The sequence below is a fragment of the Ambystoma mexicanum genome, chromosome 9 (genome assembly GCF_040938575.1).
Source record: "Ambystoma mexicanum isolate Mex_15411 chromosome 9, UKY_AmexF1_1, whole genome shotgun sequence".
In the NCBI taxonomy this organism is placed as follows: domain Eukaryota; kingdom Metazoa; phylum Chordata; class Amphibia; order Caudata; family Ambystomatidae; genus Ambystoma; species Ambystoma mexicanum.
The window spans coordinates 285229879-285246423 of NC_090931.1; the positions used below are offsets into that span (position 1 = coordinate 285229879).

Genomic DNA, 16545 nt, shown 5'->3' on the forward strand with positions numbered 1-16545 from the left:
TGCTGATTGTGTGTGTTGCTTGTGTCCTAGTCAATTTAGCATCTTCTCTATTGTTGTAGTAAGAGTTTCTCTGGTCGGTTCTGGGTGTGGTCAGTGTCATCCTAAGTTTACTCAACCTTTTCTTTGTGTTTCCCGTTCGTTCTTTTCGGTTTTCAGTTCGAGTCTGTGGTGTTGAAGAGCCATGTTTTTAATAATTTTCTGAATTGTAGGGGTTTTTTGGTGTTTCTTATTTCTTTTGGGATGTTATTCCAGGTTTTAGCGGCTAAGTGGGAGAAGAAGGAGCCCCAGGTTTTTTTCTTAAGGTACGGTTTTTCTTCCAGGCGGATTTCGTTGCTTGATCTGAGGAGTCTCGTTGGCTTGTAGATTGTTATTTTCTTTTGTAGGAATTCAGCTACTTGTCCGCTTATTGCCCTGTGTGTTATGCACATTGTTTTGAAGGTGATGCAGTGTTCGACTCGGAGCCAGTGCAGTGTTTTTAGTGCTGGAGTGATGTGGTCTGTCTGGATAGTTTGAGGAGCAGTCTGGCTGCTGTATTTTGGATCGGTTGTAGTTTTTTCAGGAGGTATTCTGGTATCCCGAGATAGAGGCTGTTTGCATAGTCTATTCTTGACATGATGAGGGCGACAATTGTGAGTGTTTTGTGGGTGGAGGAGAGGAAAGGTAGGATTCTTCTTGCCGTCTGGAGGCAGAAGAAGCATTTCTTGATTGCATTTATTTGTGGTTCTAAAGTTAGGGTGTTGTCCATTAACACTCCCAGATTTTTTACTACCTTAGATGGTGTTGGTGCGGTTCCCAGTTCCGTTGGCCATGGAATGTAGGTGTTGTTCTCTTGGTTTTTGGATATAATCATGATTTCTGTCTTTCCTGGGTTGATTTTCAAGTTGTTGGCATTCATCCAGTTAAAGACTTCTTTTAGACAATCGATTAGGGTTCAGCGATCAGCTTGAGTGTCTTCGATTTTGTAGATGATTTGAGTGTCACCTGCGTAGTTGTAGCATGTAATGCTGTATTTTTTTAATAGTCAGATTACTGGAGTCTGGCAGATGTTGAAGTATAGTGGCGATAGTGAGGACCTTTGTGGTTCTCCACAGTCGTTAACTCGTGGGGTGGATTTGAAAGGGTTTATCCATACGGTTTCTATTATGTCTGCTAGGAATGATTTAATCCAGAGTAGTGCCATGTCCATTATGCCCATGTCTTCTAGTCTTTTGGTTAGGGTGTCGGGGCTAACTGTGTCGAAGGCTGCAGAGAGATCGAGCAGAATCAGGGCTGAGGTTGTGTTGGAGTCTGCGTTCGTTTTTAGGGTTTCCCAGATGGATAGAAGTGCTGCTTCTGTTCCTCTTGCGGGTCTGAAACCGACTGGTGCTTGGTCTAGTAGATGGTGTTTTTTTATGTGTTCTTGGGTTAATTTGTATACATAGTTTTCAAGGAGTTTTGCTGAGTAGGGAATGTTTGAAATCGGCCTGTAGTTGGAGGTCTTCTACGTCACCACTTGTGTTTTTTAAAAGCGGTTTGATATATGCCGATTTTAAGACTTTTGGTACAGTTCCTGTTGCTAGTGAGAGATTTAGAAGGTTTCTGTAGTATTCCGATGGCGTTCCTTGTGAGAGGATGGACTTGTAGATGTCAGGGGGCCGTGATCCATGGGCGATTTGCTTTGTTGCGGTTTTTTGCCAACAACAAATGCCTCTGCTGATAGTTCTGGATAGTTTGAGTTTGTGTGCTGGTTCTGTGTTAGGTCCAGTTGGTTGAGCGTTGTGGTTGGTTGGTCTGTTTTGTATGATTTGTCGGATGTCGTTGATTTTGTTCTTGAAGTGGTCTGCCAGATCATTGCAAAGTTTCTCTGAGGGGGTTGTGGTGTCGCAGCCTGGTGGGTTTCTCATTTCTTCAATGATGTTGAACATTTCTTTTTGTGTGTTGGTGGCATTAGTGATTCTGTCATCATAATGCCTTCTCTTCGCCTTTTGGATTTCCTTCTTGTATGCACAGATTTTTTTCTGGAACAGTATTTTTTTTCTGGGTTGTGTTCTTTCCTCCATTCCTGTTCCATCTTGTTATCCTTTTTCATGGTGCTTAGTAGTGGGGTGAACCATTTTGCCATTGCTCTTTTGTTTGATGGGGTTAATCAATTGTATCCACAAACCATTTGTGTAGTAGCTCCGCTTTCCCGTCTAGGTCAGCCAGCTCTAGATCTATAGTTGAGGGTTTGGTCATCTCCAGTTGTTCCAATAGGTTGCTTGCTTTGACGCTTTTCCAGTTTTAGTTTGGGGGGGTTGGATGCAGACTTCAGTTGGTAGTCTGATCACGAATGGGATGATGAGGTGGTCGCTCCACAGTATTTGTATCAGCGGTGCCGTGGTGATAGTTTTTTTCTTGGCGAAGATTGCATCAAGGGTGTGTCCTGCAGAGTGTGATGCCCCTTTGACTAGCTGTTGCAGTTTCATGGCTGTAAGTTGTCCAATCAGTGAGTTTGGGAGTTGGCGTGACTTTCTTCAAACCAGATGTTGAAGTACCCCAGGATGATTAGATGTTTGTGCGTGATGGCTATGTTGGTGAAGGCTTCTATGAAGTTATCAACAAAGGTTGCATCATATGTCGGTGGCCTGTACACCAGGATGAATGTGATGTTGGTTTTTGGGTTTGCTGATAGGTGTAGGACCATGGTTTCACAGTTGATGATGTTGAGAGGTTGCTCTGTTTTTATTTTCAGGTGTCCTTTGAATGCTAATGCGACGCCGCCTCCTTTTTTATTTTTCTTGTTTATTTGAAGTTGGTTGGGAGGCAACTTTGGAGTGTGATTTTGCAGTTGTCGTCCAGCCATGTTTATTTGATGAATAGGATGTCGATGCCGCTGTCATCGAGTAGGTCAAAGATCTCCGTTGAGTGTTTTTGACATGGATCTTGCATTTATTCGATTGCAGTGGAGTTTGTAGGTGCAGTTTGGTTTGGGCTTTATTGTTGTGATCGTCTTCTGATCGGTGTTAGGATTTCCTTTCTGTTCGATCTGTAGTTTAGGTGTTGGTACGGGTGCATCTGTGTCGTCGAAAAGTTCTTCTAGTTTCTGCCTTGGGTTTTTGTTTTCATCAGGTTCTTCTTCCAAGAATTGTGGGTGTCGAGTGGAAGTTCCTCTTGTTTTGGTGATGTAGGGTGGTATTGCGTCGATTATGTTTTTGTTGTTTCTAGTGTTGTTCATCCTTCTGTGTGTTGTGTTTGGTTGTCTGCTATTGCTGATTCTAGCATTGTGTTTTGTTCTGGTGACCGGTTGTTTGCGAGGTATGGAGTTAGGTAGAGGGATTTGTCTCTTCTCTCAGCGTTGGTTCCATTTTTGCTCCCGTCTGTGGGAGTGTATTCTGCAGTTGTGAGTCTTTGTTGCTGTTCTGGTGTGTTTGTTCTTTCTTTTCCCCTGGTATAGGTTCTTTGGGCGGCATTTTGAGCTTGAGAGTTTTGGTCCTTGTTTTGTTTGTTGATGCTGATCTGATTTTATGTCTGGCTGTTTTGTGGTGTAGCGCTAGGCGTAGAGAATTGTCTGCTAAAGTTTGGGTTCTGTCTGTAGTTGGTGTTGCTGACTAATTCAGTCGCTGTCTTGCGCGTGGTAGAGGAGGTAGTTAGGGTTGTATCGCTGGGTGTTATCGGTGGCAGTCCGAAGGGCGAGGTTCACTACGGTGAGCTAGCTATCTGTGGTTTAGAGGGATAGCTATTAACTACATAATTGTCCTACTGGGCGCAACTGAGGGTCACTGTCGTCCCATGGGGTGCGAGCCCCTAATCACAGTATCATTCCTCAGTAATCAGCCAGTGATTTCTGTTTCACTCTGCAGAAATGCTCTCTAGGTGTGAGTTGGTCAGTCACTTGTGGGTGTCTTGTATAGTGGGACAGAGGCCTACAATCAGCAATGCAATTTACTGCTCAATTTGAGCATCCTGTGTAGTGGGAGAGAGGTATATAGCCAACGGTGCAGTGTGCTATTAAATAAATAACTTTCTACCGCACCAAGCCAAATGCCACCTCTGAGAACCTTAATGGGAGTACTAATAAAAGATACATATGATTGGACACTCCTAAGGTCTCTACACCCTATCTTGTAGTGCCACCGTTGAAAATAGGACTGTTTTTACAACAACAACAAAAAGAACTGAATACATACCGAATATCATAAAACCATACAAACACTGGTCTCATTGATTCAATCTCCAATTCACAAACATCTCATATTAAAAAACTACATTCATCATGTTTCTTGTGGGTTAGTAAGTGAAGTGGTAAATTAAATGGTGTGCTGTGTGTATGGGTAGAATTGAGATGGCGATTGACTTTATAGCTGGTTAGTAGCTTGCAACTTGAAATGTGTGCCTCTGACCCTTTATTCAACTCTACTTCACCGTTGTTGGTTCCAGCTTTTTTTCTGGCAAGCTGGCAATCATCCCTCCACTTTTATTCCCAGGATTAATTCCTTTTTGAAGCCAATTAGCTTTATATTGATAGTGGACTCTAGTACTTTTACTACTGCTCTGCCCACTTACAAATGGGCCCTTTAAAAAAAAGTTTGCTGTCCCATGTCCTGCTCTTGATGTCCAGAGGGTTATTCTATATTAACCTCCAATAGGACCCAGGGTAAAGGCGAGGGGATGCCCCGGTGAGAAGGAGTTCTTTCATGAATAGCCACATTGAGTAATAGCTGCGATGCGAGTAAGATGGTCAAGTGCTCTTCTGACACTACAACTTCGCTTTTAATCATGTTTATTGTCCACCTCACTGCACTACTGACTACACAGAAACTTTCTGAAGTCATCTTGTTGTTTAGGGAACCATCTAGTCATATACTTGGATGATTTCAAGGTCGCCTCCAAATTGTACTAGAGATTGCGAGACTTCTAATATGAAAGACCTTTGTCCTCTCGACTACTTATTTTTTTTAACCCTGGTCCTACTCATATCAAAGGCTCTGCCACTGATTGGGTAATTTTCAAGAACATTTTTCCTGAAAACCCTTCTCTGGTTAACTTGATATGATTGGATCATCATGCCTTTTCTCTTAAAAGTAATGGAGCAAATCTGCAGAATAGCAGAATCTTCTGGGAGATTATCAGTGAGGGTTTAGACCAGCCAGAAGCACGGAACTGGCCCTTAAAGATGTGCTGCTTAACATTTTTGATGGAGATAAAGGTCTTCTCGTGCTCCATGATTTTTCCTCCGTCTTCAGCACTTTGGACCATAGTATCAAATATTAAATGCATTAAAGATTCAGAGGGAGTTGGATCCGATTCTGGTCCTATTCGGGTTGGTGAAATGAGAGGAAAGATGATAGGCCTTCCACACACGACCCACCATTTTTCTGGTCGCAGCTAGTGCCTGCTTAACAATCCATTGGAAAAGGAGTGGGTTACCCATGGAAGGCAAGCGGGCCATTAAGGCGGGAGAGATTTTTTTTTTTTAATTAGAAGATATACAACAAAAAGTCAAAACCATGGGATTCATTTTCAACTTGACCTGGTCTATGACTTCACAGATAAACGCTGCCATAAGCACAGCCGACTACTATCTCATGCTATTATGTCAATTACTCTGTTTTCTGACCATTGTGCTACTATTGCTGGAGCATTTTGCTCCAATCTAGACTACAGTAACGCTCTGTATGGTAGGTCGCACAAATAGGCCCACCAAACCATTGCAGGTTCCTCTGTGGTTTGTTTAGTAACCAACTCTCCTCGCAATGTATATATACCTAACGGAAAAAACAGCACTGGCTCCTGTGGCGGGCTAGCATTTCTTTCAAGCTTCTTACATTGGCTCCCAAAGCCTTTTATGGTCCTTTTCCACTTTATTTTATGAACTGTGCAGAAATACATTTCTAAGTCAAGGAAAACGTTTGGACCCATATACTCTAGGGGACAGAGACTATGTTCTTCTGACTATTTAGACATCAGCTTTAATGATACTCCATAGCAAATTGCAAGCATGAAACCAAACATGGGGCCATTTTCTTTTTTTAGATTTGCCAAGAATGTACATTGCTATCCAGTAGAGGACATCTTGAAAATCTATAAAGCAAAGGAATTTCCAACTGGCTGCTATAAGGGTGAAAATTGGGGGTCTACAAATATCCAGTTTTACAATAGATATTTGTATCTGTCAACTCTTTGGTATACCTTCATAGAGCTGACCACTTTAAGAGACCTTGCCCAGTGTTATGGGCAGGAGCAAGGAGAGTGAAGGGGGTGGCAGCAAGGGGGCCAAGGGAGGCAGGGGAGTAGGAGTAGGAGATGGGAATGGAGGAGTGAGGAAATTATGTCCTCAATTTTGGATGTGAAGTGGGAGGCCAAGGCATTGCAGAGGGCCTGGCAAGGAAGGAAAGAGGTGGAGACTGCAAGTAGATTGGCAGATTGCTTCCAGATTTTGAAAGTTCAGCCGTGTTTTTAGAGGCTCCATTGATGAAGGCTTAGATGTGAGCCCGCTTTATGGAGCGGATAGAGAAGAGATATTGCCTCAGGAGCAGGCAGCAGGCCAGTTTGTCAGAGGATGAGCCCAAGGTCTGCCACTTCCGTTCAGCAACACTGCACTTGCGTTTCATAGATGCTAGATCGGAGACATACCAGCTGTTCATGGTGGCAGGTTTTAGCCAGATCCTCATGGCAGGGGCAAGGATGTCGAGTGTGTTTGAGATGGCAAGATGCAAATTAGGAAGGACAGTCAGCGGTAGAGTCGGGAGCGGGGGAGGTGAAGGTGGAGCCAAAAGCAGCACCGACACTGGCTTCATTGGTCGAATGACAGTGAAGGCGACTGGCAGTGCAGTGGTGGTTCGGATAAAGGGCCAAGGGGTCCCAGATAGGAGGAAAGGACAGTGATCAGACCAGGAGTGGGGGGTGGTGACGGATAAGAGATGGGGATGTCACTAGAGATGAGGCCATCAAGAGTGTGGCCAGCAGAGTGAGTTGGGCCAAAAGGAGCAATAATGAGAGAGAGGGAGTCGCAGAGGAACCGGAACTGAGAGCTAGAAGATTCAGGAGAGTCGAGGTGGATATTGAAGGTACCAAGGAGAAGGCGTTTGGAAGAGGTTGAAAGAGATGAGGCAAGGTCAGCCCATTCAGAAAGGAAAAGGGAGCTAGGGCCAAGGGGTCTGTAGATATTGGCGAGGGTGAGTGGCAAAGTGGGAGAGACACCTAGCCTACAGATGAGGCATTCAAAAGAAGAGTAGGAATGATGGAAGCAGTGGCCCACTCTCGGAAGATCAGGGCCACTCCACCTCCAGTCCTGTTGGGACTGGGTTTGGAGAGGATGTTGTAGCCCTCAGGAAGAAGAGTGTCAAGAACAGTGACAGAGCTGGCATTGAACCACATTGCGCTAAGAGCGAGGACATCCATGTCAAGGTCTTTGAGAAGGAGACAGATGTCGGAGGAGTGTTTGACAGCAGAGCAAGAATTCAGTGAAGTTGGTTAACACCGTTGAAGATTTTCTGAGGGGGTGCACAGGGGCATGGTATGCCCATCGGTGGTGGTGGAGAAGTGAGGGGAGGGGAAGAAGGGGTGGCAGGAGAAGAGAGGAGGTTTATGAGAGAAGGCAGGTGCCAGCCGAGGAGAAAAGCAGATTGAGAACCTTGGGCTATAATAGTGCCATTGTGATGAACATTAATGATGCACCTAGAGGATGATAAGTATGCAAGTAGAACTACCCACTTAATGCCCCCATTAATGGGTGAGGAGGAGAGAGTGAAGACCACATGGGGGGGTCCATAGGTCAGGAAAGGGGACAGTGAAGTCTGTCTGGAAGTGGCATTGACGTAGGCGTCAGCGAACGGGAAGGCCTGGGTTAGAGTCCAGGAGAGCTTTTTGTCAGCTTTTTCTTCCAGGCTTCATGAGAGAGGAAGGATATGTGATAGGATAGCAGTTGGAGTAGATGGGAGAGATGTAGAGAGCCATGCGAATAGCAGGGGAGAGAGATCGGCAAGGGAGTTGCACAGTGCATGGGAACTCACCAAGTGGCCTAGCACTTTGTGCTGATTTTATTATTTATTTATGTTATGATTATTTATCCTGTTTCTCCTTTGCTCTGCACTTTCTATGTTTTCCATCACCTCCATGCACTTTTCCCCTCCCCCTCTCCCATGCACTTGCATGTTCTCAATGTCACTGGGCTTAGTAAGATCTTGTTTCATTCTCCCCTGTTCCCTCCCTTGTCGCGCTCTGAAACATCTGTGTATGAGCGCAATATAAATAAAATATCATATCACCCAGGCAGGCACAGTGGAGGAGTTGTGCAAGGGAAAACAGTCAGTGTACAGATTGAAGAACCCTCCTATATTCCAATTTCCACAAAAATACAAATACACAGAACTAAATGGAGGATGCAACAGTTGAAAAAGCACACCTAGATTTTATTTTGCCAAAGAGCACTGATCCAGTAAAAAAGGGCATCACTAGAGCATGGAGTGAAAACCAAAATGCCTAGATTTGAAATTCCAAAAAACACAGTAAAAAGGGCATCACTAGAGTATGGAGTGAAACAAACGCGATGACATAGGAGTTGAGTGAGATGACAATACAGCAGTATGAGCAAGGCAGTCTGAGCTCGCAGGGGAGATGAAATGTGCAGCAGGGGCTCGCACGCTGTGGTTGACGGCACGCAACGGTAGAGGGGTGTGCAGTTTGGAGAAAGCTTGAAAGGAGTCTGAGCTGGAGCCTTGACCCGGGCACAAAGAGTTAGGAAAGGAAGCGATGGAGGTTTACCCTGCGGGAAGTTGGTAAACCACATGGAAGAGGCAGGGGGAGAGGATTAACAGCGTCTTGCAGTATACAGAGGCTCCAAGAGTCTAGCCAGAGGAAAGGCACGGCGGCAGGGAACGGTGCTTACTGTGAGAATCAATCGTCAGTGTGCTGGAAAAAGTCCAGGACAGAGCGTGGCCGCCATAGGAAGGTTGGGCAGAAAGAGAAATAAAACCAGCAGAGATTCAGAGCGAAGCAGCCTGCCGGCCCAGCCAGACAGAGGCCTTGTCTGGGCCACGTCAGGGGGCCGGCTGAGCCTCGCCGGCTCTCGTGATAGTGTGTTTCTCCAAGATGATGACCAATCGATGTTCAGAGGCAGGCTCTGAGGGAGGGCAGCTGCCATGATCGTGGGCGGCGGCCATTTTAAGAGTGCATATGGTTGCACTGCAACAATGAGGACCAAGTGGGCTTACCTTTCTTCAGGTTCTTGAAGTCAGCTCACAGACCCCTACGCAGCAGAAGGGGAGAGAAAAAGCAGACCCCTAGCCACGATTTACTTAACTTGAACAAAACTATTCTGACAGAGGTTTGTACTTTGAGAGGTTGAACAGCAATCACAGAGCATTACTTCCTAAGCACACAGTTATCAAATCGGATGACACTCTTTACCCGCAAACCCATCAAAAAGCACTGAAACTCAAATCAAATTAATACTAAATGGAGAACCCCCTGCAACAGGGAGCAAGGAACCAGCACCACACGCAAAACGGTTAAGCTGCAGACAGAGCACTTGCCTCCCGCTGGGAAGGAGAACGTGGAATAGCAGGAACGCGGTATGTGACATTAAGAAGAAGGAGGGTGGTTGAGACTCAGCAATACCAGAACTGCTCAAGTACCACCTGGCCCCATGGGCCTAGCAAAAAATAGAAAACACCCAAAGAAGAAATAGATTGAACATACCAGGAAATAGAAGAATCCCTAAAAGGGATGAACCACAAGATAACACCACGACTTCCATGAGTTCAAAATTAATTTTTGATTAACTTCATTAACTCTGGTTTCAAATACTATTGTTTGCATTTACAAAATGGACAGTAAATGTCAACCTAAAGCCCCAAAGAGCTAAACGCAAGTTAAAGCTACTTTTATGTCAGACTGAAAGATGGCTTAAAGTCAGACAAAACTAATTTGTCCCTGGGCAAATTCCACAAGGTATCGGATAAGGGAGTGGGGGGGGGGGGGAGGAGAGAGGGGCAGCGCCTAATGCAACTATATTTTATGTACAACTATTATTGTGTTATAGGATTATCTTGCTATGCTCCTTGACTTGTGCATGGAAATCTATGCAGAGGAGAGCAATGCAGAAATGACGATGGTCAGTCATAGGACATTAAAACTGTATTACAAATACACTGCATCTTACCAATCAAATTCTTTCCGTTATCAACCGAATACAGACATCCAAAGGCCGAGGGTTGTGTTATCACTGGAGTAGATGGTGGGCTTCCCCTCGGCAGGCTTGATGAACTCGGTCAATGATGCTATGACAACAAAAGGAAAGTCTGTAAACCATATCAAGATTGTGTATCCACATTACTGTGAAGGTACATACAATGGCTCGCAAAATTTTACTCTCCATTCATATAATACACAGGTATCAATACTTTTTATTCAAAATGTGCACTCAATATTATAAACACATTCATTTAAAATTTTACATCAGTACTGCATATCTGATAGTACCAAACATAAATAATCCAATACATTTTGAAGAACAAGTCTTTGTCACCCGATTAGCCATAGTCTGGGTCCTCCGACCCTAATTTCTGACCTATGATGATATCTTGCTTGGTCAATTATGCGCCACAAGAGTAAACTTTCTGTGATCTGCCATGGAAGATTCAACATCATTTAACTATAGGCCTAAATGTTGTCCCGGTCCCCTTTTACAGCAGTGATAGAATGCACTTTAAAAAAAATGTGGGCTGATATTTTGGCATTCAACTAGAAATGTGTATATTCAAATTGTTGTGTGTCACTAAATCTGACCGATTAAAAAAAAAAAAAGAATCTTGGCGTGTAGGCCTAGCACTTATAAATATGAACATTGATTTGAAACTATAGATGCCGAGGGTCAGGAGCAGCAGTTCAATTTGAATTATCCACATTTAAGCCAGTGTTTTTTGTTAACTTATTGATGGAACATGCTTACTATTCAAAAACAGGGATTTTTCAAATGTATCATCACCCAATGGAAGGCGCTTGTTCCAAATGCAACACTGATGCTAATGAATGGAAAATGTACTTGCCATTACAAATTTAACACTTGTCATGACTATTCCCTTCCCCTTTAATGTTATCAGAAGAATGCACTACACCTAGCCACAAAAAAGGTATGTATTTATGTACTTAATGGTTTACATCTAGCCAATAATGTTTTTGAAAACTGAATCTATCTCTAGACACGCACTACATTTGCTTAAAGCATTGGACTGCGGGCTATGAAACTTTACTGGGATACAGCAGTGAGGAAATAAAATAGGACCACCTTTCAATCGCCCCCCCCGCACCCACTCACTCACTCGAATTTGGCATACTCCAGAGATTCCTCCAGGGCTTCAATCAGAATGCTAAACCTGCTGGATTGAAGGGGGGTTACTGAGATTAAGCCAATTATTTGATGGAGAGCACCCATTATCTTTTGAAAGTTGTAAACAAACATTTTTAATAGAGGACACAGACACACGACATGCATAACTCAGTGTAATAGCATTTCTGAAGATTGTATCGGCTTAGATTCACATGGTGTGCAAATAGTCTGACATCTAGTGGTAATCGCAGAGTATTGCATCTTGTCTTTCGAGAATCATAAGGGGACGTCGACATGGGCGTGCTTGTAACACTATCCCCAACGTGACGTGTGGTGTACCCAAAATCCGCCACGCATCGAGGACACTCTACACTCTGGTCGTGTTTTTTCTGCCGTGAGGGAACCTTATGACTATCGTGAGCGAGTACAGATAGAGAGAAAGTAGTAAGATGTCTATGTTCCTTCTAGTCCGAACGGGGAGGAAGGGTGGACGCATGTGAATCTAAGCAGATACAATCATCAGAAATGCTATTATGTTGAGTAATGCAGGTCTTCTGATGCTTGTGAATCTTAGAATCACATGCTGTGCATAGACTAGCGAGCAGTACCAAGAGGTGGTGATAGGATGTGAGAAGGAACAGTAGTAAAGAGATGTTTTAGTACTGCTTGTCCTACCTGAGAATCAGACCTAGAGTGAGTATCTAGGCAGTGGTGTTTTGTAAAGGTGTGTACAGAGCTCCATGTTGGCGCTTTGCAAATGGACTCGAGAGGAACATTTGCAATGGAAGCACCAGTGCCCAGAATAGAGTGTGCCCTAGGCTTGAAGGGCAGATCTCTCTTGCCAAGAGTGTAGCAGGGTGTGATGCAATTTACAATCCACTTTGAGATGGCTCATTTAGAGACAGCATCCCCTTCTCTACCAGCTGCCACTGAAACGAAAAACTGGTTTGTCTTCGCATAGGTTTAAAGGGAGATCCCATTAGCCTAGTTAATACCACATTTAGATCCCATCCGGGAGCTGGGTTTGAAATAGGGGGATTAAGTCTTTTTACCCCTTCCATGAAATCCTTGATCACTGGGATCTTCCACCACAACACCTTTTTCTGGGATGTAGTATAAGCTGAAAGTGCAGCTAGATGAACCTTCAGGGAACTAAAACCCAGATCCGAGTCTAGTTGAGTCAGGTACAGGACAATATGTGTCAGTGAGCAGTCTATGGGATTGATGCTCTTGGAATTGCACCAGATGACTAAGCGCTTCAATTTATTGGAGTAGCAACATATGGTGTTAGGCTTTCTTCCTTCTTTAAGTATGTCCATGCATCTCTGAGGAAGTTGGAGGTGCCCGAACTCTATGATTTCAGGAGTCAGGCCGCTAAATTGAGAGTTTGTGGGCATGGATGAGTGTTTCCCCCATGTCTTGTGATAGCATGTTGTGTGGGTAAGGTAGCTCCATCGGAGGAGAGATTGACATCACCATCAGATGGAAGAACAAGGTTGGCAGGCCCACATTGGTGCCACCAGAATCATAGTGACTGGTTCCTGGTGCATCTTGTGCACTATCTCGTTGAGTAGGGGAGTTGGGGGGGAAGCGTAGACAAATCTGCCCGACCATGTTATCCAGAGACCGTTCCCCTTGGAGTGGTTCTGGGGGTACCTGGAGGCGTAATCTGGAAATTGTGCGTTCTTCAGAGTCGCGAACAAGTCGATATCTGTGGGGCCCCAATTTGTGAAAACATTGGAGACAATGTCTTTGTGTAATCGCCATTCGTACTCTGGGTAGTGGGAAGTCTCTTCTGAGCACGTCTGCCAGAAGATTGAGTTCCCCTGGAACGTGTTGAGACAGGAGGAACAACTTGTGATTGAGAGCCTACTTCCATATGTTCTGAAACTGTTTGGTTAGCCGTGGAGAGTGTGTGCCCTGCAGTTTGTTCAGGTAACACATGGCCGTGGTGCTGTCCGTGAGGACTAGTACTGTTTTCCCCTGTAGTTGTGTTTGAAAAGCCTTCAGGGCTTTGAAAACTGCTAACAACTCAAACAGGTTTATGTGGTTGGATGCTACTGCTGGGGACCAAACGCTGTGCGCCATGTGATAAAGTATGTGAGGTGCCACCCCTCCCCCCCACCCTGTGAGAGATGTGTCCGTGGGGACAGTGGCTTCTACTGCAGGGGTGGTGAAGGTCTTCCCCTGTAAGAGGTTTTCCCTTGACCACCACCGCAGAGAGAGATCGAGGGCTGCTGAGACAATCACTAGATCGTCTCATTGTCTGCTGGCCTGACACCATTGGCTGTTGAGCCACTCTTACATGGGGCACATGCACAAACATGCGTGTGGGACTAACTAAATGCAGGAGGCCATCATCCCTAACAGTCGCATGGCTTTGCGTACAGTCACCTCACGATTGGCTACATAGTGCGGGATCTGGAACAGCAGGTTTTGAACCCTCTCATTGGAGGGGAAGACAAGGCAGTCTTTGGTTTGAATTAGAGCCCCTAGGAATTGTTTGACTTGGCTGGGGTCTAGACTGGACTTTCTCGTTGATTGAGAAACCCAGACTGAAGAGTAGATCTACTGTCTTCTGGGTGTTTGATCGACATGTTCCGTACAAATCCCCTGTTATTAGCCAGTCGTCGAGGTAAGGATAGACTGGTATGGACTGCCTGCACAGGTGAGCCGCTACTACCACCAGCACCTTTGTAAATACCCTCGGGGCTGAGGTAATGCCGAAGGGAAGGACCTTGAACTGATAGTTTCTGTAATCTATCATGAACCTTCGGTACTCTGTGTGCTGGCAGCATTGAAATATGAAATATGCATCTTTCATATCCAATGTTGCCATGTAATTCCCCCTGTGTTAGTAGAGGGATTACTTCCTGCAATGTTGTCATTCTGAACCTTTGAAGCTTGACAAATTTGTTCGCTAGGTGCAGGTCGAGCACAGGGCACACGGTGATATCCCTTTTGGGTACAAGGAAGTACACTGAATAAATACCTTTGTTTACCTGTAGAGTGGTGACTACTTCTATCGCGCCCTTTTCTTGCAGGATCTCCACCTCTTGCAGTAGGATCTTGAGATGTCCTGGTGATAAGCGTCTGAAAATTGGTGGTCGGTATTGAGGTGGTCGGCTGAACTCTATACAGTAACCATGGGTGACGGTCTTCAGCACCCACTGGTCTTTGGCGATTCCCTCCCATGAAAGAAAGATTTTGTCTCCCAACAGGGGGGCATGTCAGAAGACAGCCAAGTCATTTTTGAGTGGCGGCAGGGGAGCCTCCTGGGGTGGAGTTTCTACCCCTCCCTTTGCCACTGTGTTGCCCTCTCTGCTGATGTTGGCCCATGGCAGTTGCACCTTGTAAGGAGGACCATGGTGCATTCTCTGTTCCGTATTGATTGTGGGGGGGAACGTGGGAAAGACTGTCCCCGAAAGGAGCAGCGAGAGCTAATCCCTCGCTGTTGGTAGGGTTTTTGAGTAATTTGGTTCAGAGACTTAAGTTTTCGTGTTCCTTTTTAGCTGTTTCCAAGGCCTCATCCACTGCCTTCTGAAACAGGTTAGTCTCTTTAACTGGCTTGTTAATTAGGGATGCTTGGGTCTCAGGTTTAAATCCTGAATTCTTTAGCCACACATGGCTTTTAAGCAGGGTACCCTGGGCCAGTGTTAGTCCCACTGTTTCTGCAGCATCCAGGGTATTTTTGAGGATGTTTTGATTGACCTGCCTACCTTCTGTTGGCTCTGGTACTTCTTGCAGGCCTTCCTGGAGCAAATTCCACTGGACATCGGTATAACTAGGCAGCAATTTGGTGGTGTTAGCTGCCTATTTTGTAATGCGATTGCCAAAGGCAAATAACTTCTTGCAATCCTTGTCGGGAGGTGCCTCAGCCATAGACAAGGGTACTCCAGCTCTCTTCCTTGTAGTTGCGACTACAAGGGAGCCGGGAGTGGCATGTCCCCGGATGCGTAGCGGGTCTGTTGGAGGGGCGAAAGAGCTTTTCGACTAGTGGATTTACAGCTCTTGTTTGAGATGGAGTAAACAAAGAGGGAGTGATGTGCCTTTTGATAGAACTTAATAGTGGTATCGCTTGACCTGTGGGTGGTTTTTCTTTTAAAATGTCTTCCACAAAGTCAGTGTCTTGTACCGCCTCTTGAGTGGCAATCTGAAAGTGTTCAACCACTTTTTTCAAGAATAGCATTGAATGTCATCTGGCCATCAATAGGAGAGGCCTGTCTTGGAGGTGGTAAGGGAGGGAGGATCTAAATACAGGGTGTATGGATCTGGAGTAGTGGAAGGTGACAGCCATGGTGCCTCACCTACTGGTTGTTCGTCACCCCAGTCAGTTGTCTCTTCAAAGGGATTTTCTCCCTGATCATAGGGGTCCTGATGGATCTCCTCAGGTTCCAATAGGTTAAACACCTCATGAGGTAACTGACTGGAAGTCCTTTGAACTTTGGACAAAGTAGGGTAGGAGTCTTTCTCCCTTGGTCTTTTTGGGGTGATAAACCTTTCAGAAAAATCTCGGAAAGCTTGCTCATATATCCCTTAAACCTCTCTGGTCCATAAGGATGTGCCAGAGGGGTCTGAAGGAGGAAAGGGCTCTTTAGGCAGTCAAGATCTGTCAGCTAGTGTCTTAGATAGGGTCTGAGAACAATCAGAAAAATATTCTAGTCGTGTCCTTCGACATGTCCCTTTGTTTATTTGCAACTGAGATAATGTTTGCGAGACTCACGCTTATCTGGGAGGGATTTTGACTAGCCTGACATCTTCATCATGTGCTCTGATGAGGCATTTTGTGCTGACGTCCTTTTGATTTGTAAGCCCAGATGCATGCCGTAACGACGGTTGCGGGGAGGACAGCCAATCATGGGGTTTGGTGGGTTCCGCCGAATGTTTCAACGTACCCATTGGCGTATGTGGCCTTCCCGACGTGCGTGCGTGTGCGTGCGTGCGTGCGTGCATGCGTGCGTGCGTGCGTGTGTGTTTTCTCTCTCAGGTTAAAAGCGACAGCGGAACCAGAAGGGCAAAGAGAGGGGAGAAGGAAATGCTTTCTACAAAAGAATCAGAAACCCAGGGCCCCACTCTCCCTACTGTGTAGTCCTGGCCAGAGGTCCAAGGCCACGCGGTCGACAGTGTCAATCAGAGCGCCAGCCGCGGAAATCTGCAGTTGTCTTCGGCATTGATTCAGGAGTAGTCGAAGAATGGACGAATATTAAACGACGGTTGTGGACAATGAAATAGAAACTTAGCAATTTACAAACTCTGCA

At 45.3% G+C, this 16545-nt stretch overlaps 1 protein-coding gene across 6 annotated transcripts in view; it reads right to left on the minus strand.

Annotated features, from left to right (window-relative positions):
* The window catches only part of CUEDC1 (CUE domain containing 1), a 1053353-nt gene that overhangs the window by 630426 nt on the left and 406382 nt on the right, over positions 1-16545 (minus strand). For all 6 annotated transcript variants that reach the window (XM_069614650.1, XM_069614646.1, XM_069614649.1 and 3 more), the window contains one exon: positions 10121-10238. The gene's annotated coding sequence lies outside the window, so the exon portion shown is untranslated. The remainder of the gene's footprint in view (positions 1-10120; positions 10239-16545) is intronic.